The following is a 22487-nucleotide window of genomic DNA, read 5'->3' on the forward strand; positions in this document are numbered from 1 at the left end:
AACAAAACCAGAAAGGCTCCAAACGCATCTGAGATGTGCAGAACATGTGACATGTGTGAGCATCAGGAAGGGGCCGGGGGGACTGCGAAGATCCTGCAGCTCGTGGATCTGTTTCACATGGCCTCTACTCCTTTACATAAATTTGGCACAGCAAATCAAGGAAAGAGGAGGGTTTAACAGACTCCTGGACCACTCCACCTAACTTACTCCTTCCACATATTGTGTATTTGTTCTCTTATTTCACCGTGTAAGAGTGGTTGTGTTCAAGAGGTTTTTAAGTCAATGTTTCTTTGATATGGTATATGCTCTTACTGGGCATTCACCAAGAAGATGTACCTAGGACGTGTACTGAGATTCTGCTATACTTTATTCCATATCATGTTACAAGAAAACAACAGTGACAGCTGACAAACCATTACATCTTTCATAATACAGACAAATTACAACTGGTAACAAATATGCAACATGTATTATTCCATTCTCCTTACTATGTGTCGTTTGAAAGTATAATAGTTTTCTGAATAATGCTACCACGTTTCTTGGGTACCAATCCCCTGTTAGAAAGTACACATCTCAGTGCATCATACAAAAAAATAATAAAAGATAAAAGGAAAATTTTAAAAATCCACTCCCAACTAGAGAATGTAGGTTTTGTATGTGCCTCTAAAATACACTGCTGTGGGAAAAGGAATGAGAATAGAAGATTGCTTATTTTATTGATTTTTTTTTTGTGTTTTTGGTGTATGAGAAAATTACAAGGCAGTAACATATACAGTTTCCTCTGCCTACAAGCCAGTAAGGGAGATGGAAGTTATGCGCAATTATGCAGCATATTCCTATGTATAGGGGGCAGGCAGTAATCTACCCCGGTATATACAGCCTAAACATCCTCTTATGTAACAAAGATTACAAAACCAATAATATTCACAGGTGAGTATCTTATGTAGACACATAACCTAGGGTATTGATTATACTGGCTGTCATATACACACTGAGAAAAGGATACCAAGAGGCCTCACTTTCTTTGCAAGCCTGGAGGTGCTCCTGGAAACTTTCTAATCACTCTTGGGAGGTAGAAATCGCTTCTCACCCCAGCATCAGTGGATGGACAGCCACCCTGCTTTATGTACCCTATTTTTTGCTGAGCACTGCAAACATTTTTTTTTCACATCCTATGTATCTTATATTTTTAAGTCAACAAAACTGTTCTTTTAAGAAAATGGGAATTAAGTGTCAAATCTCCTTTCAGAATACTGTGTGTGCAGTGATGTGCTAAAGGTGTTTGTACTATTCTTACCATCTGTTTGAGTTCAAGCTATTCCTTCATACAAAAATAATCTCACAGAACATTCCAGCGCTTTCTCAACAGAATAATAAATCTGCTAATGAACACAGTCTGAATTGATTTTCATGACTGTCCACAAAGAGGGCAGAGGAGAAAAGAAGCAGAGGAAGAATATGATTGCAATTGCAAATAGGGGAAGGAGAGAGGGAGGGAGGGAGCGAGAGGGATTTGGGGGAGAAAGAGACAGAGGAGAGGGAGGGAGAAAGAAAGAGAGAGGGGGACAGACAGACACACACACACACACACACACACACCAAACTTCGGATTTCCTGTATGGATGGCAAGGATAGGGTACTCAAAACCTCCTGACCTTCTGAGAGGTATGTCTCTGTAACAAAACAGATTTCTCCCTCCACTGAGTAGTGTTATATTTCACTTCTCCGAAGAAGTTGCCTGTGATAGGGACATATAACTCTAATAGCCCTAATTGAAGTCTTTCAACATTAAATATTTTCAAGTTAAAAACCTTATTAAAAAGCAACATTTAATCATCAGTTGCTTTTGCTTTAAACTTAGTGAAATACAAAAGTTATGTCTTCTCCAAATGAATGATTCAAAACAAATCACAGGAAAGGTCATTTTTAACAGCATGTAAAGTTTTCTCCCTATATTTTCTTTACGAAATCCTAATTTAAGTATATTTTAAATCAAAATACCTCTAAAGACTTCCAGTGGGTTGGAATGTATGAAAGAGGAATGGAGAAGATTTCTAGGTAGCAAACAGTAGACATTCTACACTTGGGTGTTTTCTGCTGTCTTTAAAATCAATCAGTAAATAATTCCTTGCTTAGCACTTAAAAGTTTACAATGAGCTACATCTGGATAGGATGAACTATGACGATGACATAACCACCCATACTCCACTCCGGAGACAGCACCATTTTAAAGTTTAGGAATTCTGGGTCCAGTTTCCTTGGTGTATTGAGCTTGATTATACAAAAGCTTTACCCTCACCCAACTCTCAGAAAAAGTCCTCGTCAACCTGGCTCCTAATTCCTACTCTTGATCCTAAAACAGTGGGACACATTTCAAGAACTCACTCATTCTCTCCTTCTTTCTGACTAATAGGAAAATGTAAGACAGTGTACATGAAGGTGTTTCCATAGGAATTTGTGTACAGAGAATCCAAGTTTCATGCTTTAGATGAAGTCTCCTAACTGCCCCCTTGGCCGCAGTACTACTGGGCATTCTGCAGCGAGGCCTGCCCCACCAGGAGCCGGCCTGCGTCAGGCAGCCCTCCCTCCAGATCAAAGCAAAAGACATGCCTGGTCCACTTTTCCCCAGTGTCACATACTCGCCTTCATCCTTCAAGGTCCCTCAACTCCTTGAGTAAGGGACGCTGAGCCATTCCCTTTTCCATCTTTAAAGCAAGATTCCTGCATTGTTTCTAAAACCTGCATTTGAACAGTTATTCCAGAGATGTCTTAAAGTAAGGAACCCAGTGATGTCTTCCAATTGGCTTGGAATGTTTTTTTAAAATGTACTTTCTTTTTAAAGGTGCTTTGTTGTAACTGAGCAAACTTTGAACTGGATCACGTTGTAATTTACTTTGTAAGTCTTAACAGGCCAAGATTGCTTTCAAGGCTCATCCAACAGATACAGCTCTTTTGCACCAGATTTAAAACATTTTGTTCCTCACTCTTTTCTACAGTTAGAAAATACAAAGTGTAACAGAATGGATGGAAAAAATAAGATGTTGACAAGACCCAGACACAAAAAGTTACCTCAATCTCCAGAGGTTGAAATGTAAGCAATTTATCCCTTTCTTTGTTCTTAACATTTGATAATTATTTTTTCAATTCCAACCTATTCAAAAAACAGTCATGCTATGTGGCTTGCAAATGCTAAGCAGAGTCCAATATCCTATATATAAATGTGCAGTTATTTCCAAGTAAAAAAACCACATTTGCAAAATTACCTCAAAAGGTAAGCAACAGGTGGGGCCCCATAGTCAGGGGCCAAGTTGTCAAGTCAGAGAACAGCGGTTTGCTTTAGCAGAAAATTTCCCTCCTAGTGGTTGCAAAATGTGCACTGCTCTCAAAGAAAATACACGTTGTTTTACGCCACTCTGTAGCTTTCAAGTACAGACATTACTGAAGAAGTGTGAACACCAAATGTGTTGTCTTAATGTATTTAAGACATGGCTGGTGAAAGCATAAAAACCTTTACAGAGACACTGCGCTGCAGAGGGAAATCAAACAAAATCAAACACAAAAGACTGAAAAGAATACATGCCATGTATCAGTAAGCAAAGCTTAATCTTCACATAGTTCTTGGAAATCACAAGGTATCCAAATGCGTGCAAGGTTTTAAATAAATTGCAGAGAAAACAGGGTCTTGCCAGCTTCAATTTTCTTGTAAGTGAAATCCACCACAGGGAGCGAAAGAAAACTGATCCATGATTCCCTTCATACTATTGGCCTCCTCATTAATGTTTTTTTTTTTTCTTCCCAGAATGATGACAACTTAATCCTGGAAGGAGGAAAATAGAAAATTGTTATATAAAAAATCAACACCATTCATTTTTCCTAAATTACATGAGACATCAAAATTGGTCAGTCCAAAGCGAGCCCACTGATATTCCCTACAGCCACTCCAAACACATAAATAGGAAGCAGAATAGTTTCCTTAACCAAAAAAATCCTTCTAATATGATGAACAAATGCTCTGACTACACTTTCCTCTCTTAAAATCATTTAACTCCACCAATTGAATTGGTCTATCTTCCCCTTGGATTATTTAGAGAAAAAGAAATTCAGCAAATTTCCTTCCCTAAATCATTAGTAATAATACTGGTCTTAATTAAGTGCCTGTAGCATCATACAGACCATTAAAAGGACATATCATTATGTTCATTTTTATGAACATGAAATAGAAAAATGGATCACATACATGCTTTTAAAATAATTCAGCTGTATATAATTCCTTGGTTGCCTATTATCATTATTTCAGTTTCAGCAGAAAGAAAATTGGCCAGTGTGACCTGAATTGGCAGCCTCTTCCCAACATCCTGTATAGGACTGCATGTTTCCAATAATGCCTGCTCAAAACAATAACAACTTGTGGGTGAATGGTTCAAGCAAAAAGAGGGAAGCTTCACTCTGCCTCTTTCCATACTTCTTTTTGGCCCGTAAGCATTTTAATTGAGTCTCCTGGATGGGAAAAGAATGCCTTGCCAGGATAGGTGGAAACACTCCCAGGTTCAAGGCACATAGCTAAGGGATCAGTTCATTAGCTGCACTGAGTCCCAGAACCAGTTCCTTAGCTAAGTTTAGAAGCTGCTGGTCACTAAGGCCTGGTGAGGACTTCGTGTCCCCAGCTACGGGGCCAGAGAGTCATCTTCCCAGATGCAGGGGGAACCCTGGATGGTGCCTGATAACAAAGGTTTTGTCCTTTTTTTGAGACTTCACAGTGCACCTGTCCTGCTGCTGCCCACACAGGCTGTGGCATCAAGGACATCACCCCTGCATAGCAGCAACCTAGCAATACCTTGTCCAGAGAGCAGAAATTCCACTCTTACGCTCAGGAACCACTGGAATAGTGGCCGGGCACGGTGGCTCGCGCCTGTAATCCCAGCACTTTGGGAGGCCGAGATGGGCGGATCACGACATCAGGAGATTGAGACCAGCCTGGCCAACATGGTGAAACCCCATCTCTACTAACAATACAAAAATTAGCCAGGCGTGGTGGTGTGCACTTGTGGTCCCAGCTACTCGGGAGGCTGAGACAGAAGAATCGCTTGAACCAGGAGGTGGAGGTTGCAGTGAGCCGATATTGTGCCACGTACCCCGGCGTGGGCAATAGAGCAAGACTCCCTCTCACAAAAAAAAAAAAAAAGAAGGAAAGAAAGAAAGAAAGAAAGAAAAAGAAAGAAAGAAAGAAAGAAAGAAAGAAAGAAAGAAAGAAAGAAAGAAATAGCATCATCCCCACCATCTGCTCATTTCCCCCACTTACTATGATGAGTTTCTGGCATATTAACTTTCCATTATTTTTTAAAATTGAAGCAAAATTTACATAAAACAAAATTAACCATTTAAAAGAATATAATTTAGTGGCATTTAGTACATTCACAATGTTGTGCAATTATCATCTCTATTTAGTTCTAAAACATTTTCATCACCCCCAAAGGAGATCCTATATCCTTTAAGCAGTCACTCCCCATTCTCTCCTTGTCCCAGTCCCTGACAACTATTAATATTAATGTTTCTGTCTCTATGGATTTACCTATTCTCAACATTTTACACAAATGGAATCATGCAACATGTTACCCACTGCGTCTAGCTTTTTTCACTTAGCATAATGTTTTTGAAGTTCATCCATGTTGTAGCATGAATCAGTATTTCATTGTTTTTTAGGGTTGAATAATATTCTGTTGTATGAATATACTACAGTTTGTTTATCCATTCATTGGTTGATGTATATTTGTGTTGTTTCAACTTTTGCCTAACAGTGAATAGTGGTGCTCTGAATAGTCATGTACAAGTATTTGTTTAAACACTGTTTTCCATTCTTTTGGGTATACACCTAGGAGTGGAATTGGTAAGTCATATGGAAATTTTATGTTTAACTTTTTGAGGAACTACCAAACTGTTTTCCATCATGACTGTACCATTTCACATTCCCACCAGGAATGTAAAAGGGTTCCAATTTCGCCAAAACATTTGTTTGTTTTAAAAAAATTACAGCCATCCTAGTGGGTATCAGCTGATTCGCACTTGCATTTCCCTAATGATCGATGACGTTGGGCACCTTTTTTTTTTTTTTGACAGAGTCTTGCTCTGTCACCCAAGCTAGAGTGCAGTGATGTAATCCTAGCTCATTGCAGCTTTGACCTTCCTGGGCTCAGTTGATCCTCCTATCACAGCCTACCAAGTAGTGGGGACTACAGGCACACATCACCATGCCTGGCTAATTTTTTGTATTTGTAGAGACAGGGGTTCACCATGTTGTCCAGGCTGGTCCTGAACTCCTGGGCTCAAGCCATCTATCTGCCCTGGCCTCCCAAAGTGCTGGGATTACAGGCATGAGCCACCATGGCCAGGCTGTTGGGGACCCTTTCATGTGGTTGTTGGCCATATGAATATCTTCTTTGGAGAAATATCTATTCAAGTCCTTTGCTCATTTTTAAATTGGGTTGTATTTTTGTTGTTGAGTTGTAGGAGTTCTTTATAAATTATGGATATTAATCCCTTATACTATGATTTTTCTCTGAGTCCATAGGTTGCCTTTTCACTCTGTTAACTGTGTCCTTTGATGTACAACAGTTTTTAATTTTGCCAAAGTCCAATTTATCCTTTGTTTTCCTTTGTTGCTTATACTTCTGGTGTTATATCTAAAAATCCATTGTGAAATTCAAGGTTTCGAAGATTTACTCCTATGTTTTCTTCTAAGAGTCTTATAGTTTTAGCCCTTGCGCTTAGATCTTTGGTCCATTTCGAGTGAAGTTTTGTAAATGGTATGAGGTAGGGGTAACCATGTATTCTTGAGAGTTCTGTTCTCAGTAACTGAGCCAAATGTAAACAAAAGCCCTTTCTTAAGTTTCTAGGAGAGGCCTGGGGGTAGATGGATACCACACATAGGACCTTTGCTACCTCTACATCCCAACAGTTATTATCTCAAATCCTTGCTGCCTGTGGGTGGTTCTCCATGAGGCTCACTTGACCACTCCTCATCCTTGCTTGATTGTGCAGATATGCCTTTATCAAGCCTCTTCTTAAAGAACTCACCACCCTAGCAAAAATAATTACATGGGAACAACCTCCTTTGTCCCCAGCTTACCCTTGTTCTTTCAGGGAAATGAAATAACGTGCTCTACATGCTGCTCCATGTAACTATGCATTCTGATCTAGGCACTGGCATCTTTCTTGAGGACCATGATATGAAGAAGAGAGAGCACTCATCCTCATAGTATTTCAAGCACATTTATCCACAGGCATCCTCAGCCAATCCTCAACCCCACTATCAGTCTTGACATTTTTATTAGGCAGATGACAAAATTGTCCTTTTTCTTCCATGTACTTTAAACAGCAGTTGAGATTCCTGCTCTTCCTGGAAGCCTGCCCACCCCAGCTAAATGGGAGCTTTAGGTCTGTCCTGGTATCTGCTTGCCCAGGCATGGAGTTCCTACAACTATATCCAAATGCTGTAGTCTTTCCTGGCTCTCCCCTCTTTCACCACTTTAATCAACAGAATGGAGACCTGGTACCCACAATGACCGCCTGAACCACAGACTTCATTTAGTTCCTCCTGAAGTGTGAAGACACTTCCTATGAAAGAGCAAGTCAGGGGACAGGTGGCATCAGTATGTTCTTAAGCTTGATTTTGTTGACTGCTGTGTCCCCAGAGCACAGCCCAGGCCTGGCTCAGGCACTCAATATACAGTTGCTGAATGAATAAAGGGGAAATTGTAGAATCAGAAAACTTGGGGATGAAATATGTTCTCATATGTAGAGTTCCCTATGGCACGTTCACTGAAGGCAAATGTGATGCCTGTGAAATAGCACAGTTACTGAACACAGAGCAGGCCATCCACAGATACACCGCCAGCCTGAGGATGGCTGGTAGGATTAACACCTTCCTGTAGGCAAAACTTACTTTTTTTTTTCTTTTAACTCCATGACATTATATTTGAAAGGGATGATTTGATTTCCAGTACATCTAATTTCACATAACAATAAACTATGTTGTCACCACAGTCAATGGCATATTTACTATCCTGTTGGGTTAAGATGTTTTTTAGACATCGATGATGCTTGTTCTTGCCTTGTCCTGATTCTTCGAGTGTAATCTCTAAGAGAATCACACGTACCTAACCCAGGGCATAAACAGAATTGCATAATAAAGGATAATATGTAATAATAGTAACTGGATAATAAATGGTGAACACAGTGATTATGATAAGCCCATTACTTAGGTTTGGGCTTAGACATTTAGAAGGGAGGTGCCAATGAGAGGCAGACTCTTTCACATCTCTGTGAGATGACTCCGAATGGCCCAAATTGTACCAGCTCCCCTGCCTGGTGCTGTCAGCCGGCAGCATGGAATGTCCCTTCTCCTTCCTTGGGCAGCATCAGCTTCAATTTTCAATGAGTACATATAAGGTAGGTCAGTTTTTGCTGGAAAATTTTTAAGAAAATCTAAATGCAATCATGCACTTGATGAGTGGAGATTTAGGTAGAAGGAGAGAGGGAATCACAGGGAAGCAAAATATATCAATGTAAACCTTTCCCTTACCTTTATTATTAAAATATGTTGCACGCGCAATACAAATTAACAATGAATACGAATTATAAGCTCAACTATGTGCATAGCCACTCATAGGTATATAAATCATAAGATTAATGGATGCCATTTTTATCTTGCTTTCAGCTTTTACAATGTTCTTTCTCTCTAGAAATGAATGTTTTAAACAAGAAATTGGATTTGATTGATAAAATCCTTATTCAGAAATATCTACATAGAGCTTCTTGGCTATAAATATTAATTAATTGGATCGCTGGTACCCATAATGCAACTTTGTTCTGACCCATGTGCCCTATGAACTAGATATTTTTTGGATTCAATTTTCTTAAAACCAACTGTCAGCATCATGTGATGGAGGAGATGAAAAATGAAAATGAGCAGTCCCGCTGTGCAGGTGGGTGACCTGTGGGAGAGAGTCTGCCTGGTAGGATTTTTACACGAGCCATCAGACACACACCAATTGATTAGATCATCTCATACCCGCCACCAACTAGGCTCAAGAGACTAATTAGAGAGAGTACTGCCTGCGCAGGCACCCCATTGACACCTAATTTGCTCAGCCAAAGCCTTTGGGGAAAATGTATTATCTCTGCAGCTGCACTTCATGCATTTCTGATTTGAGGCATAAGCAAGGAGTGCTTCATCACTCTTTTGAGCGAACTGAATGTAGAAGCCCTTAAGTGCTAAATGCAAGCAAACAGACCCAAATTAAAAATGAGCCAGGCTCTTTCTAATTCCCTCTGTGCTTCCTGTTAAATCTCTGTGTGTACATACACACACACACACCCCTACACACATGCATGCAGTTTACACGCCGGAGGGACAACATTGCTGAGGACTCCCGCTCAGGGTGCTTCGATGTGATCAGGTGGTCTGCGTTTCACTGGCCTATTTATGCACTCTAAGGTTCTGCATTTGTTTGACTGTGTTTTTTTATTTTTATTTTTTCTGCTGCATTGCCCTTCCTCAAAGTACTCTTTTTTCTACAAGACAACTTTGGCACATTTTTTCCCCCTCTAAGCCTCACTGGAGAGAAGTGATTATTTTGGTTCCAAATTAAAACAACTGTAGGTTTTCCTTTCATCACCTAAATTTTGAACAGGATATTTTCCAGGATGTATGTGAAGCTGTGAGGTAATCCGCTCATTTCTATTTAAGAGACTTCTTTGTAAATATGCCTAACAGAGAAGAAAAAAATACTAACATTTGACAGAAAGAAAGCTACCTCATAAGAGTAAAGACAGTATAAAACTACAACACGTTTAGGTTCTCTTCAAGAAAAAAACAATTATAATTTGACCAAATTTAGCTTTATGTATTAGCTTTAGAACAAAACTCATTCCAACCTCCTTCGCAAATGTAGAATTCAAAATATTGATATATAAGGAGGCATTTAAAGATAGGCATGCAATTAATTACATGCTTTCAAAAAGGAAATAAAAATAAATAATCCAGGTAATAATGAAAAAATTAGGATATCTTTGTGTCAAATTTGGTGGATGTGTAATGGGAATGAAAGAGAAAAACAGGACCACGGAGGTGTTCTATAGTGGACTTACTGATTTTGTGCCTTTCCAGCCATATGTTGGATGAATTATTCTACCCATGTGTTCCGGGAAATTACAATTCTGCTTTGTAATTTTTCACATTTAGCCTATTCTTAAGAGTTTCATGAAAATTTGAAAAGTCATTTTAGCTGTATGCCTTTTAAACAAGCATTCAAAATGGGCCTACTTGGGCACCCAGGCAGTCAGAGGATCCCAGTGACCACTGGAGTAAATATCCTTCTGAAAGATATATGGAGATTGGTTGTAGGGGAGATGTTTGAACAGTCAGAAAACCAGGGCTTTAACTAAAGCACGTAACTGTTTAAAGAATTTATTCTGATTTTGTCGAGAACAAAGTCCAGAAAGCTTCCCTTCCCCAAGTACCATGTCAATAAGGTTTCACATGAACAATGTCCCGGAAAAAGAAAAAAACACACTTACAAGACGGTGCCACTTTGAGTTTGGTTTTGCTTAAAATATCAAGAAAAACAAACAAATCTTTGGATCTAATTCATCTTCAAGTAGCGTTTCCTATTATAGAGAATTAAGTCCACACATAAAGTTGTTAAACTGTAAGCACCTAGGCAAGCACAAATCTCTCTAAAGTGAAAATATCAAATACATATATATACACGTATTTGTATATAACATAGTCAAATTTTATACTGTAGATTTTATATGGATGCTGGACTCAAAGTGGTACATTTTAAACTTTATACTGAGTTCAGAAAATCTGAGACAGCTTAATTTCCTTATTCTTTGAGTGAATTTAATGTGTTATAATTTGGCTAGAAATACAGGTTTTCTTTTAGAATATCTGAAATTAGTGTTTTCCAGTTTCTCTGACACTGCATTGAGGCTTCTTGAGAAGGGGGTAGGGGTCAGAGGAAATGGTATGAAACAGAAGGAAGTAGAAAATTAGTCAAACCTCCTTCTGTAACTTATTTCTGATTTACGATAATCAGCTTCTTCTCCCTAGAAGAGAACACATCTTTGAGACCAGCAAGAGAATATTAATTAAAATGAATGCAGAGATAGACGGGCTTTGTTTTAAGCTTAACAGAAGGCCCATCATTCAAAATAGCCCAAATCCTTTAAGTTGAAAGCTGTTTGGTAACATCCATATGGATGCACAATGCGCTAATTGCGGCAACTTTGCACATTTTAAGCTTCATGCCAAAGTGGTGATTTTAATTAAAAATTTTTTAGGCAAAGCTGTAAGTCTAACATTTCAAAACAAAGCATTTCTCACATGAGGAGACAGACTTAACATATCATTTTAATAATCATCATTATCAACAAACATTTATTGAAATCCTCATTAAAGACCAGGCATTATATTATGTGTAATTAGCCTTCATTGAAAAGAATGTTCTATTTTAATGGTGTGACTGTTTATTAAATCAGATTTATGCAAATGGAAAACACTGGTCATATTTTAGACACACATGGACAAAATAATGGCAATTCTGGGATTTCTTCCTCTCTCAGTCAACGGGAAAACAAGCATAGGGAAAAGTACTGATTTAGGTCTTCTTAGATACACCAAGCCACATTTAATCTTTTTTTTTTTTGTAAACAATCATATAATATTGTATACATATATCATTTTTTAAAAAGATTAAACATATCATATAAATAAATAAAAACTGGGAGGTTTGAAGTAGTTCATTGAAACAGTTTTAATGACAAGGTTAATAGAAAAGCCTTCACCAAAGGTGGCATATTCTTTTCAAAGATTTCACGTTATTTGAAACCTTATTTGCTCAGCATACCTTTACAAGTGACTGACTCCCAAGTGGTTATAAGTTAATTAAATAGGATTCTGACCCTTAACCCTCCTTATATATTACAGTCCTACTAAACTATATTTAAACAAACCAAATACAAAGTCATTCAGCAGTGTGTGCATTTTTTCTCAACTTAAAATGCATATACACAAATCTCATAAAACGACTAAAACCCAAGTATTTAATAGAGAAACACAGGGGTTCATGTCTGATTTTAATTAAAAGATTTTAGAGAAGATGTGACTCCACTTTGGTGGATTTTTTTTTTTTTTTCCAAATTAAAACTTGTCTGGTATTATTACCTAATGTATTGAAGCAGTTTTTCATGCTTAGGGTTTCGAATTCCAAACATACAGTCGCCTACAACTTTCAACCTGTTTTGTGAACCATCTTATTTAGCAGAAACTTGCAAAACAAAATATGCACTTCTGTAGCATAAATTAGATCACAAATAATTTTGGTTAATACAGAATGATGTCAGCATGAACCAGAAGTCATGTTGGTTCATGGGAGACTTCTTTCCAATGTTATTTTGAGTCACCAAGTAACAGCAGCCATGAGAAAGATACCTAAATACAGTGCATGCAAGCCCAAGAGGCCTGCACTACTGCACAGTACATACTGCCTATTTACCCCACATGCTTCCTTTTGGTTTGGTCTGTCTTAGACATGCTCTGTCTTAGAATTGACTGTTTATTGTACAATCTTCCTGGATCCTTGAGCATTTTGCCCTTGCATCCAAAATTGGGCAGCCTCAACCTACATCAAGTTTATTTCACCTGTAAACTCTACTAGCATTTTTATTTTCACTGCTTTTCTGAGTGCAGCGCTTATCAATTTCAATATATTTGAGGTGGACTAGCCTTTACTTTATCTCCCCCCCACCACAAAAGCCCTGCAACTTTTACTGTAGTATTCTGCTGAACACAGGTAGGAACACAGATGTCACATTACAGCAGAAATGTCTATTTTTGTGAGGACACATCCTGACAGTGACATGAAGTGACACATTGCGGACACCACTATAGCACATCGTTTCCACCAGGAAATGTCTGCGGACAGTGAGGAGGGTCAACAATTCCAAGCTAGGAATGGTGGGTGCTGGACAGCTCGCTAAGCCACCTGCCAACTAGCTCCCATGTAGCTGCTTCACAACACGAATCTGCTTCACAACAGTGCCAATGAACAACTGCTCGACCAAGGAGAAATCACTGAATATTCATCCATGGAAGCCAAGACTCTGCATACTACATGTAAAGCCCTCTAATACACACTCCACAAGAAATTATAATTGGTTAACGTATTTTGATACTAATTATCCCATCACAGCATGTTGCTATATTTCTATAGAATCCAAGATGAGTTGTGAAAGACATAATTAACGGAATGTGTACCATTATGAGAAATAAATACCAGCATTTTGTGCTCATATGGCATTTTCTCCTATCCAAAGTATGTTCCCATGTATTCTTTCATTTAATAAAAGTGCCTGAAAGATAGGACCTTTGAAGAAAGGTTCTGTTTGGAAGATAACAGATTTTGTGAACTCAAATTTTTAAGAAGTTCTAATCCTTTTAGTCAGTGATTCAGTGTCTTCTGAAACATCTGCAATAGGAGGTATACTGCAGATTTAAATATCAAAGCAGTCATGATAGAACTCACAACCTTTATAGGAACTAGGGTGACCAGCTGTCTCTGTTTGAACTGAGGAGGTTTCCAGGATTTGGGACTTTTTTTTTTTGAGACAGAGTCTCGCTCTGTTGCCCAGGCCAGAGTTCAGTGGCATGATCTCAGCTCACTGCAATCTCTGCCTCCTGGGTTCACACAATTCTCCTGTCCTAGCCTCCAGAGTAGCTAGGACTACAGGCACATGCCACCATGCCCAGCTAATTTTTGTGTTTCCAGTAGAGACAGGGATTCACCATGTTGGCCAGGCTGGCCTCAAGTGATCCACCCACCTTGGCCTCCCAAAGTGCTCGGATTACAGGAGTGAGCCACCACACCTGGCGGAGGATTTAGGACTTTTGGTTCTAAAATGGGAGGGGGTGGGGTGCAAAATGGAACAAGCTGGTCATCACAGGAACAACAGGATTAAAATGCACAGTCGTAACTTCCAAGTTTATTATAAAAACAGAGGTAACAAGGTTTGGCACTATATTACATGAACTAAAATGAAAAGTATGCTGACACTCCAATCTGAAAATGTGAGTCACAAAAGTTTTACAAATGTGAGACACTGAGAATAGTAAAAGGTGAAAATAAAATGGGAACTGAGCCAGCAGCCTTCTCTCCTCTCAACTCTCCAGACTGTATAGAGTTTTTCTGCCTATCTCCTTGGAAGAAACACAACCTTGACTCTGTGATTTAGGCTTTCTTCTCTGTTTTTTGTTGAAATCACAGTCAATCACATTCTCCTCTAATGAGGTTGTTGAACTTAAGACCATCAACTTGTTCCTCACCACAATTCAGAATAAATCCATCTATTTAAATTCACACATGCCTGTGCAGTGTGGCATGGCGGAGATGGCTAAGGCCACCTCTCTGAAATGAGAACTAGTACAAATGTTGTCTGAATCACTGCCAGAAATAACCCCTGCTGTAAGATTGGTGGTGAAGGAGCAATAGCATCAATTGACTTGCCTAAATCAATTCAGGAAACATTTACTTAACATCTATTTTAAGCAAAAAAAAGTGTTTAGGATGAAAGAGGAGAGTACTACACGGACTATTAAAAATGGATTCCAGTGGTGTTCTGGAACTGGCTTGACCTGCCTCAAGAGATGTGAATGTGAAACTTTTCAGGAATTTTGACAGTTGTTAAACACAGCCACTCTTGAAATCAGCCATCATGGGAGTATCTACATGACAGGACATAGACAAGCGTGATCAATCAGGACTATTCTACTGTCATTCTGGAGAGCCAACCGTTAAATATTTGCCAACACGCCACTGCTGTCTTTAAGGAGCTCAAGATTGGGAAGGGGAGGTGGCTGGGACAACAGCTAACTATAAGTCAACATGGAAAATATAAGTGCTATCCTAGAGGTGCCACTGCAGTGAGGAATAACTGAAAGGTATGTAACAATTTAATGCCTAGAAAGGGAGGAAGAAGGGCATTCTTGCACAGGCAAGGACTCTGGGAAGCATAGGCTGGCCAATGGGACAGGCACATGTTTGCCTGTTAGGATATAGATGCAGATAAGAGACACAGGAAAAGCTGAAAGGTAGGCGAGGGTGGTGGAGTAAAGGGCCTGAAATGTCCTGCTTAGGGGTCTGGGCTTTCTTCTATATTCAGAGACGAGGAGTTGGAGGCTTTGGGTGGAGAGTCCCAGGTTCCAACCCAAGGGCAGTCATACAGTTTTCATATATGTGAAGTCTTGAGCTGCCACTGTAAAGTCTGTGGGTAAAGAATTGTCTTCTTTAGGATGCCATCAAATCAGATAATGCAGCTGGTTCTTCAAATGACTGCTGCAACTGCCCACAATGTACCAGGTTTGTAACATTTAGTATTGAAATGTTTTATTCCACCCATGAGAAATGTTCAATGTTCTGGACAAATGATGACATAGAAACTAAGCTTCTTCCCAAGTATTGCAGTTTTCAAAACATAGCCCATGGAGATAATTTGGACATTTTCATACATCAGAAAGATGCCTAAGGTACTTTATAAATAGTTTGTTCACTCGTGTCTCTATTTTTGTCAATGCATGTAAAAGGAAAAGGAAAAAATACACATTTATAACTCCTATCTTTACTACACCACTGTCCTTCATAACTCACACATGTTCGATTAATACACAACTCAGACAGACTTTCTAATTGTAGCGTTGGGAGTTCCAAAATACCATCAAATCTTTTAAAGAGTAACTACAATAATTTAGAAAACTTCATTACTATACTCTTGTCTTGATTCACTGTGGTTGCATATATTGAACTAGGAGTGTCAGCTCATTAAAAATGGGAAGCCTGTAATGTCTGATGAATAAGACATTCACATCAACACAACTGGTTTCCTCCTGGTAGAAAACAATTAAAGTGTCAGCAGCTCAGTGGTTTAGTGGCAGAGCAAAGAACAGTGGTTGCAGGCCTGGGGTCAATCTCTCACTTCCATTGGCAACAGAGCTGGAGAATGCAGTGAGAGGAGCCAGCACACCCCAGGCTCATAGGATTAAGGGATGCTTCATGTTTTTTTACTGCTCACTTGTGGCAGACTGAAACAAAAGCACCAGCCGAATTAACTGAGCTGAAGTTTCATTGTAAGAAGCAATGAAATGCTCCCTTTCCTTGCCCCTAACCAGAATCTCCCACACAGTGCAGTAAATCAAGAATGCAACATATTTCTCTTCCACACCTGTGACTGGGGAGCACATCCCAGAAAGATCTTATTTCCTCTTCACACGGATGCTAAAGAACAATGTCACGTCTTGTCTGGGTTATGCTGTTTGTTTTCCAGTCTGTTGGTATTAAAATTGCACCCTAAGCACCTATCGTGTCTCATGGCCCTCTGTTAAGTCTTTTTCAAAAGTTCTGACTTTGCAACACTGGTGTCATTTAGAATTTAAAAAAAAAATCTAGTGATTTAGTTGTTTCATGTTATCCTGGGGGGAAAAACCCCACAGCTCATTTTAGAATAATTTAATAGACCATATATTGTGCAAAGTATACAAATTGAAAAAAAAATCAGCCCAATCAGCTCCAATAAGCTGTTTTAGTTTTATTCTTTTTGTAATTGTTAAATTCACTTGCTCTGTGTGAGATGTCAGGCATGATGAGCTTGAGCCTGAAATGCTAAAATGAAAAAGCTCTTTTGTTTTTTAATTACTAACCTCTTGAGTTTTAGTGCTAAAATTTATATAATTTTCATAATCAATTATTGAGTACTTGGGTCCAAACACGATATAAAATACTCATGCTTGGATTTACATGATATAGTTAAATCTTGTCTCTCTCAGTACTTCCTTATTAAAAGAAATTCTACCAGGTTGATTTGTAGGGACTGATGTATGTCTGGTAAAATGTACAGGAGAACAAAGTCACTCCTTCTTTAGCTCTCTGGGATGTGGTATGGATAGGACTGTCTCCATACTAGAGATTGGTGATTCAAATAAGACATAGCTGAACCAGACAGAGTAGGGGAGAACTGCTCAGATTAATGGTGTGTGTAATCAAGTAAAGAAATATTTAGAGGCTTAGAAAATAATTAATGGCAAGAAGAGCTTTATGTTTGAAGAACCTCCAAATAAAACTGTGGGTAACGAATCTGACAAAACGTACTATACAATCATGGTCACTGGAGGGCTACATTGATCAGTACTATATACACATATATAATACTATATACTATATATACTACTGTATATACTGTATATAGTATATATAGTTATATATATATAACTGTAATCTCTTTTGACCATAAATTCTTTGTAGTTGAACTTCAAACATATGTAGATTTACTTTTATGTACTTAAGAAATGCCTCCAAATTGATTTGATAAATACATAATTTGAAACCAACTTCCATTCACTTCCTTTAATCTGCTATGCCATACACAGTTATATGGACTCTAAATGTTATAATCACATATTTTTCCAAGACAATAAACATTTCTTTAATGTTGCCCCTCTTTCCTACTCTCACCAAACCCTCAGTGGACAATCCACCGATAAACACTAGTGCCAAGAAGAGAACAGACACAAAGAACTCAGACTGTGATAATTCTTAACCTTCTGAGTCTCTGCCAAACTTAAGAACCAGGTGAATGTCAAGATAATTTACTCCAGAAAACTGCATATATTTAACTACATGCAGATTTTTTTCATACAATTTCAGATGGTGCATAGGCCTTCTGATTTCCATTAATAGACCCACAGATCCAAGGTCAAGAACCTCAGGATTATGATGTCAGAATGTTGAAGCATCAAGCAGCACTTCCACCATCTAGCCATAATTTTAGAACGTATTGCAGAGGAAATACCTTCTAGAAAAGTTAAATGTTTGAAGTAAATTCCTTTTGAACAAGGAGCATGGTCTAACATGATTTCCTACACTCCCCCATATGAGAAAAATATAATCAAGCAAACAAAACCAAAATAAACAAAATATCTCACTCATTCTATGCATCATATTTCCTTCAAGAGAGGACAAACCCGGATCAGGTTATTTGATGAATGTGACAGCCAACAGGAGAAGCATACGTTGGCAGTGTGGGTCCCTATTTAGATGATCCTGAGAGTTTGGAGAGCTGAGTAGAAAATTCTTTTTCCTAAATACAATCCCTCACTTTCCATTCTTTTTCTTCTCTATTAATGTCACCAGTGATGTACTAATATTAACACAGGATTAAAGATAAATGGAAGTTAATTCTATAGTACCCATTCTTACTGCTGATACTAAATACCATTGATAATCACTTTATTTAGTATGTGAAAATAAAAATTATTGTGAGAGCTTCTCATGGCTTTGTCAATGACCCTGAACTTTGATTTTCCCTTCTTAGGTAAAAACATCAGCCACGAACTTGCAATTATTCTTAGTGTGGGCCCCCCATAAGTTCCCTTTCAGAAAGGATTGCAGAAAACTAATCTGAGTAGTTGAAGAGAATTTATTGTGTCTCTGGGCCTCACAGCAACCTTTCAAGGTATATATTTTTAGTCTGTCCTAGAGTTGAAAAAGCTGAAACTCAGAAATGCAAGTTGGAGAAGTACTTTCCCCTCCTACTTTCTGGACAGAGGTTTGTTTCCCTTATCCATGAGTGTTTTTCTGATCATTAGAAGAACAACGCATGGTTTTCTATCTGCTCTTCATGAACTGACCTGTCTTCTATGGTCTTACTTTGGTTTTGTCATTTCAGGGCTGTGGTATAGCAGGGCATGGCCTGCAGCTTGGCATTCTGATGATTCTTGCTCACTTTTATTTCCGTGGCTAAGCCTTATCTACCCTGAACCTTGTTCATCCCAAGTTACTTGTACCTTCCTTGCTAGGAGATAGCTATCTTTGGTTATGTGGTATCTCTCTGTGAGAGGGTTTGGTAGCACTATAAATCTTCAGGACCCAATTAAGAAGGGAAAAGGAAAATGTGGGGTCAGGTATGAATCACAATTCCTCAATCAGAATAAGGTTGCCATAGCAACCATGCCTGTTTTTGCTCCTCCCGCTGATCTGCTTGCTGGCTTGGGTGCTCGAGGTAATTTGCACAGAATTGCTCCAGTTCTCTGATCCACACAATTTTAATTTTATACCACTTAATTTTGTACCATTGCTTCCCTTGAGCATCAAATAAAGAAGGCACTAAGAGTTTAAAATCAAAGCATACATACATTTTCTGACCACAGTTCTCCACCTGATCAAATGCAAGAAGGAAATTCCTCATTTCCCCTTCTTGAAGCTTCACATTTCCCCTTTCCTTATTCTACCTTCCCTCACTGTACTCACATACATGCAAACATAAACACATCCCACCCCTCATCTGAACACAGTTTGTGGTATGTTTGAAGAAATACTCTGAAAATAAGTTATGTATATATATATTCATATATATATGGAACCCTAAGCATCTTGTAGACTTGTAACCTTTCTACAACTAAGCTAAGGAAGTTTAAGAAAAAAACTGGACTTGGCATAATGCAATTTAAACTTTTTTCGTTTGACATGTCTTCCTTGTAAATAGTAAAGGAGCCTCACTCCCTTTATTTTCAAGCACCAAGAAAATAGAGTGCTCTTTAGAGGTTCTGAGGGGACAGAAAACTTTGCTGTGATTGTGTCAGTGGTGTATGAAGCTGTGGTGTTGCTAACTCTGGTTTGGTAAGTGATCTTTCATGATAAAGAAGCACTAGGAGCTATAGAAAGGCCAAAAGTAACACCACAATGCTACAGTGAGACCAGACACCAAAAGCCATATCAGGTTCCATTTCCTGTTCCAGGAATAGAACAGGAAAGTGGAGTTGTGTGGCCTTGCGGTCATTTTATGGGACAGATATCCCCATCTGATGATGTATAGGGGCAACTGAGGATGAATAAACTTAGGCTGAAGTTTGCAACACTCTTCAGATCTAAAAGTGTGGGGTTGATCTCTGGTCAGACACATATGAAACCCAGCTTATTTCACTTTGATGCCATCCCTCCCTGACTTTGTCTTCTTACTGAAGTTTTCAAGCTATGTTCCTTCCATGCCTGATACCACCTAAGTCTCCCATTTGTGTCCTCAGACTTGTTATCTTCCCTTGGAAATCTTTTTTCATCTCTCTGGGATTAAAAAAAGAATTGGCTGGGCAGGGTGGCTCACGCCTGTAATCCTAGCACTTTGGGAGGCTGAGGTGGGTGGATCACTGTAGGTCAGGAGTTTGAGATCAGCCTGTCCAGCACTGTGAAACCCTGTCTCTACTAAAAATACAAAAATTAGCCAGGCATGGTGGTGCGTGCCTGTAGTCCCAGCTACTCAGGAAGCTGAGGCATGAGAATCGCTTGAACCCGAGACACTGAGATCATGCCACTGCACCCCAGCCTGGGTGATAGAGTGAGACTCGGACTTAAAAACAAAAACAAAACAGACAAAAACAAGAAACAAAATAACAAAGAATGACTTTTCATCCTTTCCTACTTTATATTATCTCTAACGTTTGCTAACACTTCTGTGGTGGTCATTAGTTTTATTTACTAATTTTCAGCTCTCTACCTCAATGGAATGTGTTACCCAGCTTCCCTGGAAGTCAGGCATAGCCATTTGACCTGTCCTGATCAATGAAATGTGTGCATCCTTGTGGCTGCTTTAAAGGCCAGTGTTTATCTTGGTAGATTTCTTTCCCTTCCCAAGGTGACTGAGGAAGCACCTTGTGAAGATGGGGCCTCAGCCTGTGTCTCTGAGTGAACAATGAGCAGAACCCACTCCATGTCTACATTTGGACATATGGTGTAAGAAATAAAGGTTTGTTATATTAAGCACGCACAAAACCTAGTCAATCCTGAATGATACAATGTCTGTCATGTCTATTTTGGATCATAAGTCCTTGGACAAAAACTGCAACTTATCTGTTCTTGAAAACAATCCTAGGGAGATGGTTAGTTTTGTTATTCCTTATTCAGTGAGGAGGAAAATGAGGGGTGGAGAATACACATAATTTACTTAACAACTCACAGCTATTAAAGGGTGAAGTTGAAACTAACACTCAGGTTTTATTACTCCAAAATCCATACTCTCTCTATGGTATTGTGATGGCAGTTAACTCTTATGCTATGTAGGTGGAAGGACAGGTTTGTTTTTGAAAAACAGTAGAACATTTTTGATAAGGTAATGAGAAAAATACCATAAGCCATACAAGAAAATTCATGCTTTCATGTTGAAAAATCAATAGTTGTATTGGATACATCTGACATTCTTTACAGCATTCTATTTTTGTGTTTATTTCTTCTAGCAATAGGAAAGTTTCCAAATATCTGGTTGAAAAAAAATTTGGGATTCTCATATGAATATCACTTTCAGATCGGGTGAACTGAATTTCATATAATTAGAATCTGAGTAAAATTCAAGTAATAACATTCTTTGAAATTTTAAGTGCAAATTGTCATGCATATCAAAAATGATCTGATAAGATACACATAAACTATCAATAGTAAAGAGATCAAGATTTTCTGCAGGGTGAGAACTTTAACTTTTACTAGATATTCTTACATATTATCTGCATACTTTACAATATGAATGCATTTATTATTTGTATAATGAACACACACACTAAATGTGATGAAGAACTGGTGACCCCATAATTGTGGATTTGTGGGATAGTAATATTTGGTACTTGCAATGAAAAACTAGACTTACTGAGCACTTGGCTTAGTTGATGAGCATTATTCAATGGTTTGATAAATTTCTTATGTTTAAGATAAAATTATTCATAAAGGAAAGAAGAAGTAACATAAGCTTCATGCTTCACACTGTACATCCAAATTAAATTATTTTGTTGATTTTTTGTAATGATATTTATTCCAAGCATTAATGATGAAGTGAAATGAGGAAGAGAAAAAAGATAATATCCACACTGTACATCCAAATTAAATTATTTTGTTGTTTTTTTGTAATGATATTTATTCAAAGCATTAATAATGAAGTGAAATGACAAAGAGGAAAAAGATAATATGCTAAGTTGAAAATAATCAGGAATGTCAAATGTTGCTTAATCTTGTTAATTACAAACACGTAAGACACATGTCTGAAGAAAGAAAATAAAATAACAACACAGTTTTGGGCACTTGGTTGTTACTAAACAGGAACACTTCAAATCTGAAAAGATTTTATTTTATCCTCTTATTTACAGAAAAGAAACTAGGTTTGAGTTTCTTATTTCTAAACTGATCAACCATTACACAATGTAGTGATACATTGTTGCTCTACAGTCACATCTTATTTTAAAGTATAACATTGGTAATAAGTCAATGGAATTATTTTCTTATTCCAATGACTAGTTTCTCTATAACCATATTCTGTAATGATCACCAAGACAGAAGATTCGGGCTTGGCAATTATTTAAAACTTTACAGATTCTGAAATTCTTACTCTAAACGTAACACAGTAGA

General features: G+C 38.2%; 1 protein-coding gene across 3 annotated transcripts in view; it reads right to left on the minus strand.

Annotated features, from left to right (window-relative positions):
• Window positions 1–346: 346 nt before the first annotated feature.
• CDK14 (cyclin-dependent kinase 14) overlaps window positions 347–22487 on the minus strand; it is a 487133-nt gene continuing 464992 nt past the window's right edge. For all 3 annotated transcript variants that reach the window (XM_011956201.1, XM_011956202.1, XM_011956203.1), the window contains one exon: window positions 347–3817. The gene's annotated coding sequence lies outside the window, so the exon portion shown is untranslated. The remainder of the gene's footprint in view (window positions 3818–22487) is intronic.

The sequence above is a fragment of the Colobus angolensis genome, unplaced genomic scaffold (assembly GCF_000951035.1).
Source record: "Colobus angolensis palliatus isolate OR3802 unplaced genomic scaffold, Cang.pa_1.0 Scaffold410, whole genome shotgun sequence".
Taxonomy (NCBI): domain Eukaryota; kingdom Metazoa; phylum Chordata; class Mammalia; order Primates; family Cercopithecidae; genus Colobus; species Colobus angolensis.